Raw genomic sequence first — 12481 nt, forward strand, 5'->3', positions numbered from 1 at the left:
CCTGGAACATGAAAAGCAGAAATCAGACAGATTGACATAAACTACAGATTCTAAAAAATCACTTACAATAGAGGCCAACTCTGAAGGGCCTGAATATTGCACAGAGTTTAAAAACATCAAAAGATAATCTTTCCTATTGAGAAAACCAAACTCTTTATGCCTTCTGAGACCCCAAAACTGCCCCCATCCCGGAAAGTAAAAAAACAACAACAATTTGCATCTGTAGATATTACAGACAAAAGAAGCCCCTAGAATAAAGAACATATTGTCATCTACCAAAACAGAAATGCCTTCTTCTGGAATGTAAATGAGTCCTCAAAGACAACTGAGAAAGGTCCCTATATCATTGGAAAAAGATGCAAGGCTGAAGGGGACTCATATGAAAGCGAGCAAACAGAATAATAACCAATTCCAAAAACATGAGAACCTCCATGCAAACAGAAACGGAAGAAAAAAAACAACAGACAGACGGTTCTAACAGAAAAATTATAGAAACTGATTCTATAAAAACCCCAAAAAACTAACCTTTATCTGAGGAACCAGTAAACTGTTTTTTTAAAAAAAAAAGGCTTTCCATACATGTTGTTGAAGAAACGACAACAGTCTACATGAGAGACATACTGCTGAATGAGAATCATCCATGCCAGGAAAAACAGCAATACAATGAAAACTGATTGCATATAAGAGGGAATCCAGAATATTCTGGATAAGTAGAGATGTAGCCAAACCAAATGGAACAGTAACAAACTATAAAAAAGTTTGTCCTGAAAAGCAAATCTCAGAAACCAATGATGTTCCAAGAAATAAGAACATAAAGGTAAGCATTCTTAAATTTGATTGAGGATATAATTTGACCTTACAGAACATTCTAAATAATTTCCATTTTAAAAGTAGCAACTTCAGAAAATTGTTCTAAGGTTCTAGGTCAGAGTAGATCTGTAAGTTCCTTCCTACTTATGGAACAATATCATTGAGACTATAATAAGAATTCAAGTAACATGAGCAGACAAAAACCAAGCTTCCTGAAAAAGGAGTAACCTACACCCTACCAAAGCCTCTCGATCAAGGGCTACACCTACATGCAAACTTGGATGGGGGATAAGATCTTAAACTGTTTAGGCCTGTTCCAGGTTAAAAACTAGAAGAAGGTACATTCTGAACTGACCTTTTACACTTAGTTAAAAGAAGCATGGCCACCATCATTTCAGCACTGTTGTTCGAATTAAGTTTATAATTCCAGGGGGAACAAAAGTGGTATACTTTTCCTTTAAGGAAAAAACAGCATTAATACCCTTTGAAGCAAGAACAGTAGTAGTAATGGTCAGAATGAATTAAAACATAAATACATGTATTTTAAAAGATTGCTAAAGGTAATACCTTAACATATAACAATATAAACATTTAATAGTGGTTGTAAAATGTTCAAAACACCCATCTTCAAAGAGAGATTTAGGGACAGAATTACAAAGCTACATAACTGCAAAAAATTATTAATAAAGTTGAATGATAATATCCCCATTAAAAGAGCTCTAGAAGAAATATATTTTATATATATATATATATATATATATATATATATATATATATATATATATATATATATATATATATAACAGAAAAGGGCATAACAAAGCATGGAAACTATCACGCTGATGGCCAGCATGCGTCAAATGTATGTACTTGAAAAAAACATAATTTTTGCTTACCAGATAAATTATTTTCATTCCGGATAGGGAGAGTCCACGGCTTCATTCCTTACTCTTGGGAAATACAACACCTGGCCACCAGGAGGAGGCAAAAACACCCCAGCCAAAGGCTTAAATATCCCTCCCACTTCCTCATTACCCCAGTCAACAAGGAAAAGTAGGAGAAACATTAGGGTATAAATGGTGCCAGAAGACTAAAATAAATAATAGGGGACCACCCATAGACAAGAAAAAACGGGCGGGGTCGTGGACTCTCCCTTACCAGGAGGAAAGGAGTTTATCTGGTAAGCATAAATTATGTTTTCCTTCCCAAGATGGGAAGAGTCCACGGCTTCATTCCTTACTGTTGGGAAAAAACCCAAGCTCCAGAAGATACTGAATGAATAACGTGAGGGAACAAAAAGGAAGAGGTGGACCCTATTCTAAAGGGAACCACAGCCTGCAAAACTTTTCTCCCAAAAGCTGCTTCAGTTGAAGCAAAAAACATCAAACTTGTAAAATTTTGAAAAAGTATGTAAGAAGGACCAGGTCTTACAAATCTGATCCATAGAGGCCTCGTTCTTAAAGGCCCAGAGGAAACCACTGATCTAGTGGAATGAGCCATTATCCTCTCAGGAAGATGATGTCCCGCTGTCTTGTAAGCTACACGGATGGCACTCCTTAACCAAAAAGATAGTGAAGTCGAAGTAGCCTTCTGCCCCTTATGCTTCCCCGAATAGATAACAAACAAAGAGGAAGATTGTCTAAACTCCTTAGTAGACTCAAGATAGAACTTCAAGGCGCGAACCACATCCAAATTGTGAAGTAAGCATTCCTTCGATGAAGGAGGATTAGGACACAAGGAAGGAACCACAATTTCCTGATTGATGTTGTGATCTGACAAAACTGTAGGAAGAAAACCTAATTCAGTATGTAAAACTGCCTTATCTGCATGAAAAATCAGATAAAGGGACTCACATTGCAAAGCAGAGATCTCAGAAACTCTGCGCGCAGAGGCAATAGCCAATAAAAAGAGCCCCAGATCTACACGTCTTATCCTAATCAGAGCCTTAACAAAGGACTGCACGTCTGGAAGCTCAGGCAGTCTCTTGTGCAATAAAACCGACAGGGCAAAAATATGTCCCCTCAGGGAACTAGCAGATAGGCCCATCCTGGTGAAAATATAAGATCCTGGCAACCTTAACTCTGTACCAGGAAAAAACACGCTCTTCACACCAGAATAAGTAGGTCATCCACACCTTGTGGTAGATATGCAGAGTAACTGGTTTACGAGCTTGAATAAGAGTATCAATGACACTCTCAGATAAACCTCTCTTGGCTAAGACTAAGCGTTCAATCTCCAGGCAGTCAGCCTCAGATAATCTAGATTTTGATGAACAAATGGACCTTGTAACAGCAGGTCTCTGCGACAAGGTAACTTCCACGGAGGATATGAGGACATCCCCACTAGATCCACAAACCAAATCCTTTGTGGCCATGATGGAGCAATCAGGATTACTGATATCCGCTCCTGCTTTATGCGGGCCACAACTCGAGGAAGAAGTGAAAATGGAGGAAAAATATGTATGAATTTGAACCTCCAGGGCACTGCTAGTGCATCTATTAGTTCAGCTTGGGGATCCCTCGACCTTGACCCGTACCTGGGTAGCTTGGTATTGAGATGGGACGCCATGAAATCTATCTCCAGCGTCCCCCACTTGCTGCATATCTCTGCAAACACCTCAGGATGGAGAGAACATTCCCCTGGATGGAAAGATTGCCTGCTGAGAAAATCTGCCTCCCGAATGTCCACACCCGGAATGTGGATTGCTGACAGTGAACAGCTGTGGGCCTCCGCCCACTCCAGAATCTGAGATACTTCCTTCATTTTCAAAGAACTTCTCGTTCCCCCCCTGATGGTTGATGTAAGCCACCAAAGTTATATTGTCTGATTGGAATCTGATAAACTGGGACGAACCCAGAAGTGGCCAAGCCTTCAAGAACTTAAAGATTTCCTGTAGTTCCAAAATATTGATCGGGAGGAAGGACTCCTCATGAGTCCGCAACCCCTGTGCCTTCCTGGCACCCCAAACAGCTCCCATCCGGATAGGCTTGTGTCCATAGTCACAATCTCACAGTATCGTCTTAAGAAGCATGTTCCTCGGGACGGATGATCTGGACAGAGCCACAAAGAGAGTGATTCTCTCAACTGGCTGTCTAAAAAATTTGTTAAGACAGATCTGAATGATCGCCGTTCCACTGCCTCAGCATGCACAGTTGTAAAGGTCTGAGACGAAACCTGGCAAAAGGAATGATGTCTATGCAGGACACCATAAGACCAATAACCTCCATACACTGAGCCACAGAGGGACTCAATGAGGTCCGGAGGGCAAGACATGCCAAAGTTAGCTTGCAACGTCTCTGGTCTCTTAGAAATACCCTCATGGATATGGAGTTTATTATAGTACCCAGGAATCCCACCTTGGTACTCCATCCATGTGATTGAAGAGGACTGGGAAGGATTATTCCACAAGACAAAATGCACCAGATGCACCATAATATAATCCAAGTATGGGGCTACTGCAATACCCTGAGTTCTGGAAACGGCTAGAAGAGCCCCCAGAACCTTTGTAAATATTTTTAAAGCAGTAGCTAGGCCAAACGGACGGGCAATTAACTGGAAGTGCTTGTCCAGGAATGCAAACCTCAATAACTGAAAGTGTTCCCTGTGGATTGGAACATGAAGGTAAGCGTCCTTCAGATCTATAGTGGTCATAAACTGGCCTTCCTGAATTAAAGGAAGGGTGGACCTTGTTGCCTCCATCTTGAAGGAGGGGACACTGAGAAATTTGTTTAAGCACTTTAGGTCCAGAATTGGGTGGAAAGTTCCCTCCTAAAACCTATTTATTCCTATTTATTCGATAGGCACCAGGACAACAACTCCTAAGGAGGATAGATCCCGAATGCACCCTAAAAAAGGCATCTTTCTTTTCTTGTCTGGTAGACAGATTCGAGAGAAGGAATCTGCCCCTTAGCAGATGAGATTTGAAGTCTATCTTGTATCCCTGAAATACCACCTCCAGGACCCACACAGATCCTGTGCGTCCTTGAACCAAGCATCTGAAAAAAAGAGACAGTCTGCCCCCTACATGATCTGATCCCGGATCAGGGGCTGCCCCTTCATACCAATTTGATTTCAGTGGGCTTCTTATTCTGCTTGGAGTGGACTGAGCTGGCTTCCTAGTACTGTTGAGTTGCTCGGGCTTGGATGATAATTGTTTGTTGTTGGGATTTGTCAGAACGAAAGGAATGAAAATTAGAAGATTGTTGTCCCTTAGACTTGTTCTTCTTATCTTGAAGTAGGTAGGCACCCTTGCCTCCGGTAACCATAGAAATAATGGAGTCCAGGCCTGGACCAAATAAAATATTTCCCTTGAAGGGAAGAGAAAGGAGTCTGGACTTAGAAGTCATATCTGCAGACCAAGACTTTAACCAGAGCGCCTGGCGGGCTAGGACCGCAAAGCCAGAGGCCTTTGCAGTTAGGCAAATAAATTTGCATGTTTGCATCAAAGATAACATAATTAGCCATTCTCAGAGCTTTAATTCTGTCTTGAATATCCTCAAGGGGAGACTCCACCTCAATGAGTTCCGACAAAGAGTCGCACCAGTAGGTAGCCACTTCGGCAACTGCGGCAACTGTAGCCACTGGTTGAAACAAAAATCCCTTATGTTGAAACATCTTTCTCATAAAGGTTTCCAATTTTTTATCCATCGGCTCTCTGAATGAAAAACTATCCTCAAGAGGTATAGTAGTATGTTTATCAAGCGTAGAGATAGCACCATCCACCTTAGGAATGGAGCCCCACAAATCCAGTTGAGAGTCTGGGACCGGGAACAACTTTTTAAAAATAGACGAGGGGGAAAAGGAAGAACCAATTCTTTTCCATTCATTCTTAATAATGTTTGCCATCTTAACCTGCACAGGAAAAGTCAAAGGAACTTTCCTGTCTTTGTAAATTCTGTCTAATTTAGGTATCATGAGTTCTTCAACCTCTAACGTAGACAGAACCTCCTTTAATAAAAAATGCAAGGGCTCAATTTTAAATCTAAAGGACGGCTCCTCCGCAGCAGGAGGCTTAGACGTTAAGGACACTGACCCAGAAAGTTCACTGTCTGAAGCTACAGAGGTTAACTCATCATCAGATAACTGGGACATGATAGCTAAATCTGATAAATATTTAGCTGACTCCGGGTCAAGAGAGCTATGTTAAACCTGTCTCTTGTGTTTGTAACTCCGCGGCAAAGTCCGCAGGAAGAAGGCCCCCTCCGGATGGAGGATTGGATGTGCTATGGTGAACTGCATGTGAAGTGGATAATGTAGCAAGGGAAGTAATCTCATGGGACGCCAAGTCCTGAGAGGTAGACGGCTCAGAGGGACTAAGAGCCTTAGCAGGCATGTCTCCCTTCTTAGAATTTATAACGGTGTTAAGGCATGTGGAACATAATTGAGTGAGCGGGAAAACCACAGCCTCCTCACAATATAAACAGGTATGATTTAGTACAGAAGTAGTACCTTCTAACATGCCAGAGTCCTCCATAGCTCAGGTTATACCCACAGAAGGACACAAATAAAAATGATTTTAATTATAGAAAACTGCACCTTTATACTCCCAATGGCTGGGGCACTCACCACCTCCTAGACCCAGACAGTTAACAAAGGAAACACTCTCCTCAGGCTCAAGTCTCAGCCGGAATGGAGGAAATGAACATAGACCACATCCGGTCACATGGAGTGTAAGACAGTACTTCCCCTGGTATTACAAGTACAGCAAGTAATAGAATATTTGCAACACTTTCAAAAATGAAAGTGAAACAAAAGTGAAACCAGTTTGTTCCTTCCAAAAACACACATTCTATGGGCCCAGGAAAAAAAATCACACAAAGCAGCATTTAAATAATTAATACACTTATTAATTAACCCCAACTATTCAATAAACCCCCTTTAGAGGATATTAACCCTGGATCCTATCAAGGTATAAAGGAGCCACACTGTGAACCTGTTATAGCGTTTTATGTGTAAAAATTTAAACAATCTTACCTCCAGGATCCATGCTGTGGAACAGAACACAGCCTCTCAAGTGTGACATTCTTATAGCAGTGCTCCTGACATGGACTTAAGAGAGAAAAAACAGGCAGTGAAACTCATCAACACTGATTGCTTAGGAGCTGTTGAAAAGTTGACAATGACTACTTCAAACTCCAGCTCTATCTCAAAGGGCAGATACCTTTTTTCAGGATCCTCCAAATCTTCTGACACTTATCTGCCATCTCCTAACGTGACAAAAGGCAAAGAATAACTGGGGTAATGAGGAAATGGGAGGGATATTTAAGCCTTTGGCTGGGGTGTCTTTGCCTCTTCCTGGTGGCCAGGTGTTGAATTTCACAACAATAAGGAATGAAGCCGTGGACTCTCCCCATCTTAGGAAAGAAAACTAGCGTGCATCAAAATGCGCACATGAAAACAATTAAACGTCAAAAAAATGTATGCATGTAAAAAAAAAAAATAACCCAATTACAAATAAACATATCAACAGTTTAAAAGAGGACATATCAAATAACTAATATAACTGTCCCAAGGCAATGAACATATATATATAAAACAATATACATAGTGATTATATGAATGCTATAGTTCTTACCAAAAGGCACTCTGCTACTGGAGAAAAACCAGTAGGAAGCCAAGACCACTGCTGAGCAGAGGAACTGGAATAGGAGTATATTGATGAACGAACAGGCAGAGGCAAAAGGGCAAGTCCTTGCGACCCCCATGGAAAGACTTGTGACTAAATCCCCACTGGTGAAATATATGTCACATCCAGTACTCCCAATACATCCCTCAGTCAAGCAAATTGCACTCAGAGGTTGAACGGGTGTCATGTACTGCCTCTTTAAGGATGGGTTGGCTAATTTAATTATTTCCCCTTTAAATAGTAGGAGGATCCTTCTCACTTTGCTTGGAATTTTGTTCATGCAGGAGCTTTACCCTGAAGCAACAAGTGCCTGTCTCTTCGTTTTCAAGCCTTTTTTGACATCAGCTTTTCTTCTAAAGGAAGTTTTTTGGATATTCTTCTACTAACTTATTTCTCTTATTTTTATTCCAGAAGAACATTTGTCTAAGTTAATTTGTAACTTTGCCTTTCTTTCTGTGCTGGTTCCTTGTTTCTGTGTCATCCAATCAAGCAAGTGCAGTCTGACACACCTCCTTTTGCTGCAGCTCATACAGGTTTGATTTCCAGTATTAAAGCACCTCAGCTACTGTGTGTGGATTTTCTCTGTATTCAGACACCTTCTCCTTGTTGCTGACAAGCAATCTAGGATCAACTTATTTCCAGTTTTCTGACGTTTCTACTTTGTACTCCAGGTAAAATATTGCTACCATTTATTTGCACACTTACTTTGTTGTTCACTGGATGCTAAAGAAACATTATTTGTCACTTAAAAAGAACTGCCTTTTTCAAAACTGCTAATAATCTTGGAGTACTTATCCTATTTAACGTCCACTGTTGTTTTTTGACTCATTGCATTACTGGTTCATACATTTTTGGTTATAACCTAAATTTTCTTTGGTCATTTATTTTTTTCTGGCATATGCTAAAACAGAGTACTAAACAGATAAGGTCATAAAGGATTAACCTTATTAAATATAGCTTTGTAATTATTTGCAAAAATAGGATTAATATAACCCAGCAATGTTATTAGGAATCCTAGTTTTTGTTACATATCTACAAATTATACCTAACTTGTTACTAAGTTACTATTTAAATATTCTTACTGCTCTACATAATAGATCCTCACAATGAATCATTACATATTTCCAAGCCAAAATGGATCCTGTAGACCTCACAAACCACGTACATAACCTGAACCAAAGAGTGGACCTATTAACTCAAGGTTTAAGAGAACTCCAGGTTGAAAATGAGACATTAAAGGCTATCCTTAAAGACACAGTCACAAGAGCACATTCTACAGGACAAACACCAGAACCTATGGTAAGTCCTCCGGATAAATTCTTCTGAGAGAGAAGTCAATTCAGAGACTTTAAACATGCTTGCTATTTATTATTTGTTATGAAACCTAAAATGTATGTTACAGAAAAACAAAAGGTTCTAACTGTGATATCATATTTACGGGCAGAGCCCAGATCATGGGCAAATGGTTTATTAAAGTCTAACGATCCTGTCTTAGATTCATTAGATGCATTCTTTAACACAATGGCTTTATTTTATGAGGATCTAATGAAGCAAATCACAGCAGAAAATAACATGCATGCCTTGAAACAAAACAAAAGGTTTGTTGAAGACTATATAGCTGATTTTAAAAGATGGGCAAAGGACAGCAGTGGCGTCACTAGGGGGGGGCGGGCCGCACCCGGGTGACACCCTCCAGGGGGTGACACCAAAAAAAAAAAAAAAAATTTTTTTTTTTTTTATTTTTTTTTTAATTATTTTTTTTTTTAATTTTATTGAAATTCAAAGAAATACAATGTTGAGATGCATAGATTATTTTATTAGAGGCTGGCATTTGTGAACATTAGTGGGACTGGGGAAGTTGTAGACACACAATTTTTTTGCCCCTTGAGCCAGTGCTGCAATTTCAACAAATAGTTTTCCCGGCTGCTTTTGCTTGTTTGTACTTTGCTCCTCCCCTGCCCAATTTCACTATGAATGTTGTGGGTGTGCCGTGGAGCTTGCAAAGTTGCGCTGCTAGCCTAAACCTGCCTGCCTATCTGTGCTCACTGCTCAGTGACATGCGGCCCAGGGCTGTGCACTGACAGACTTGGAACAGAGTCAGAGAGCAGAATTTTCATAGTTTGCCTAAACCTTTTCTTCAGTGATTTATTTTAGAGTGCTCTGTTTATCTTTCATTTGATGTTCTGCTGAGCCAGGGAGCAGTTCTAGGCATGAGCCTCCTAATTGATGCAGTGCAGTTTACATATTTTGTATGTGTGTGTCTGAGTTTTTGTGTGTCTCAGTGTTTTTGTGTGTGTGTCTGAGTGTGTTTCCGAGTGTTTTTGTGTGCATCTGAGTATGTGTTTAAGTGTGTCTGAGCGTTTGTATGTGTGTTTGCCTGTGTTTTTGTGTGTGTCTGCTTTCTGGGGGGGGGGGGGTGACACCATGACTTACCGCACCGGGTGACACCAACCCTAGTGACGCCACTGAAGGACAGTCAGTGGAATGCTGTGACATTAAAAAATCAGTTTAGGTTGGGACTGTCAGAATAATAAGAGACAAATTGACGAGAGTTGATTTACCAGAAACTTTAGATGGGTTAATCAGATTAAGTATTACAATAGATAGAAGATTACGTGAGAGGCAAAAAGAAAAAGGAAATTTTGACTACCAAAAATATAAATTTTCAGTATCCTCTAGTTCTCCATCTCCAAGACCTTCAGAAGAACCTATGGACGTAGGTTTTGTCAGAGGACCTCTCAAAGCAGAGGAGAAAATAAGAAGACGTATGCATAACATGCCTCTACTGTGCAGCGAAAGACCACAAGGTAAAATAATGTCCTCTGCTGTCAAAGTCTAAAAAAGGTAACACTAGCGATGAACATTTATCATTTTCCTTATCTCCCGAACTTCCTATATACTGTCAAATTTCTCTCTCCCTACAGTGGGATCGCCAAGAGATTCATACTAAAGACATCATTGATTCAGGAGCATCCGGCCTTTTCAGTGATTCTAGTATTGTAGAAAAAAATAAAATTCCAAAAGTTCAAAAAGCAAATCCAGTAGTATTGCGTGTTTTTGATGGTATACTTTCATCTAAAGGTCCTATTACACATCAAACTACACCCCTTACAGTTATAACAAATAATGGTCACAGGAAATTTATATAGTTCGATATAACACCCTCACCATTATTTCCTATAGTCATTGGTTTAAAATGGTTGCAGAAACATCAGCCAAATATAAAATGGGCAACATCAAATTTTGAAGAGAATTGTTTAAATCTATTCTTAATTTTACAGAAAGTGAAATATCTGTTCTGCCAGAATACACAGAATTTTTAGATGTGTTTGATAAACGTGAAGTAGAAACCTTACCACCTCACAGGTGTTATGATTGTCCCATATAACTTTGTCCAGGATCACCTATTCCTTACGGACACATTTATCCTTTATTACAACCCAAATTAAGACATTTAAAAAAATATATTGATGAAAACCTTAGAAAAGGTTTTATTCAGCCTAGTACTTCTCCAGCAGGTGCTGGAATTATTTTTGTGAAAAACAAAGATGAATCATTAAGACACATCTTAGATTATCGGGAACTTAATAAGTTAACTATTAAAAACAGATACCCCTTACCATTAATCCCCAAATTAATAGAAAGATTAAGTACAGCCAAGATATATACAAAATTAGATTTAAGAGGGGCATACAATCTAATTAGAATCAGAGAGGGCGACAAATGGCTCACAGCTTTCAGAACTAGATACGGTTATTTGAATACACTGTGATGCCATTCGGGCTCTGCAACGCCCCAGCAACCTTCCAGAATTTCATTAATGATATTTTTAGGGATCTACTCGATGTATATATGATAATTTATCTCAATGATATATTAATCTACTCAGAAAATGTAAATGATCCTATTCAATATGTCACCACAGTACTTACTCGTTTACGTAAACATCATTTATATGCAAAATCAGAAAAATGTATATTCCATGCAACTGAAATCTCCTTCTTGGGCTACAAAATAAGTCCAACAGGAATTCAAATGCAAGACGGCAAAATTTCAGCAATAACAAATTGGCCTATACCCAAGACTAAAAACAATTACAAAAATGTATCGGGTTCTCAAACTTTTATAGGAAATTTATAAAAGGGTTTTCACATATAGTCAAACCATTAACACAACTAACAGGGAATAAATCACACTTTCACTGGACAACAGAAGTACAAACTGCTTTTAACTGTCTAAAAACAAATTTTACAACAGCAACACTCATTATCCAGATCCAAATCTGCATCAGATGTAGCATTCGGTGCCTATCTGTCTCAAAGAAAATCCTTAAAGGAACCACTGCACCCAGTGGCATACTATTCCAGATGCATGTCACAAGCAGAGTTGAATTATCTGATAGGAGAAAAGGAATTGTTGGCAATAAGAGCATCATTAGAACATTGGAGGCACCTATTAGAAGGACAATAAGCCGAATTCTCATATTCACTGATCACAGTAATATAGAATATTTACAAACAACCCGCACACTATCCGCCTGTCAGGTAAGATGGAGTTTATACCTTTCTCGATTCAAATACTTAATTCTTTATAGGCCAGGAGCCAAGAACAGGAAAGCCGACACTCTTTCAAGACAAACAGAAACAATTTCACACAAACGTCCTAATTCTACAGTAATACCAACTGATCATATAATGATCATTCAACAAGATTTAATAACTTCAATACGAAGAGTACATGAACAGGATTCTCAAGTTCTTAAGGAACGTTTGGAAAAAGGGCCAAATGGTCTAATGTATTATAAGAATTATATTTATATACCTCCATTGATACAGGAGAGAATTATAAAGGAAAATCACGACTCACTACTCATTGAGCACTCTGGTATTAAAAAAACTTTGGATCTTCTTCAACGAGAGTATTGGTGGCCCAATATGAAAGAGACCATAAAGTCTTACATCAAATCATGTCCTATATGTACACAAACTAAGCCTGACATTCAAAAGCCTTATGGATTTCTAATAAGTTTACCAATCCCTAATATAC

At 39.2% G+C, this 12481-nt stretch overlaps 1 protein-coding gene and 1 long non-coding RNA gene across 2 annotated transcripts in view; one reads left to right on the forward strand and one right to left on the reverse strand.

Moving 5' to 3' along the window:
* Positions 1-12481, reverse strand: part of PAPPA (pappalysin 1) — a 1503354-nt gene that overhangs the window by 332358 nt on the left and 1158515 nt on the right. The gene's annotated exons all lie outside the window — the stretch shown is intronic.
* LOC128642888 (uncharacterized) lies at positions 7709-10472 on the forward strand. Its single transcript, XR_008399725.1, has 4 exons — positions 7709-8106; positions 8533-8734; positions 10105-10242; positions 10360-10472. It is a non-coding gene; the product is annotated as an uncharacterized LOC128642888 (long non-coding RNA).

The sequence above is a fragment of the Bombina bombina genome, chromosome 12, assembly GCF_027579735.1.
Source record: "Bombina bombina isolate aBomBom1 chromosome 12, aBomBom1.pri, whole genome shotgun sequence".
NCBI lineage: Eukaryota > Metazoa > Chordata > Amphibia > Anura > Bombinatoridae > Bombina > Bombina bombina.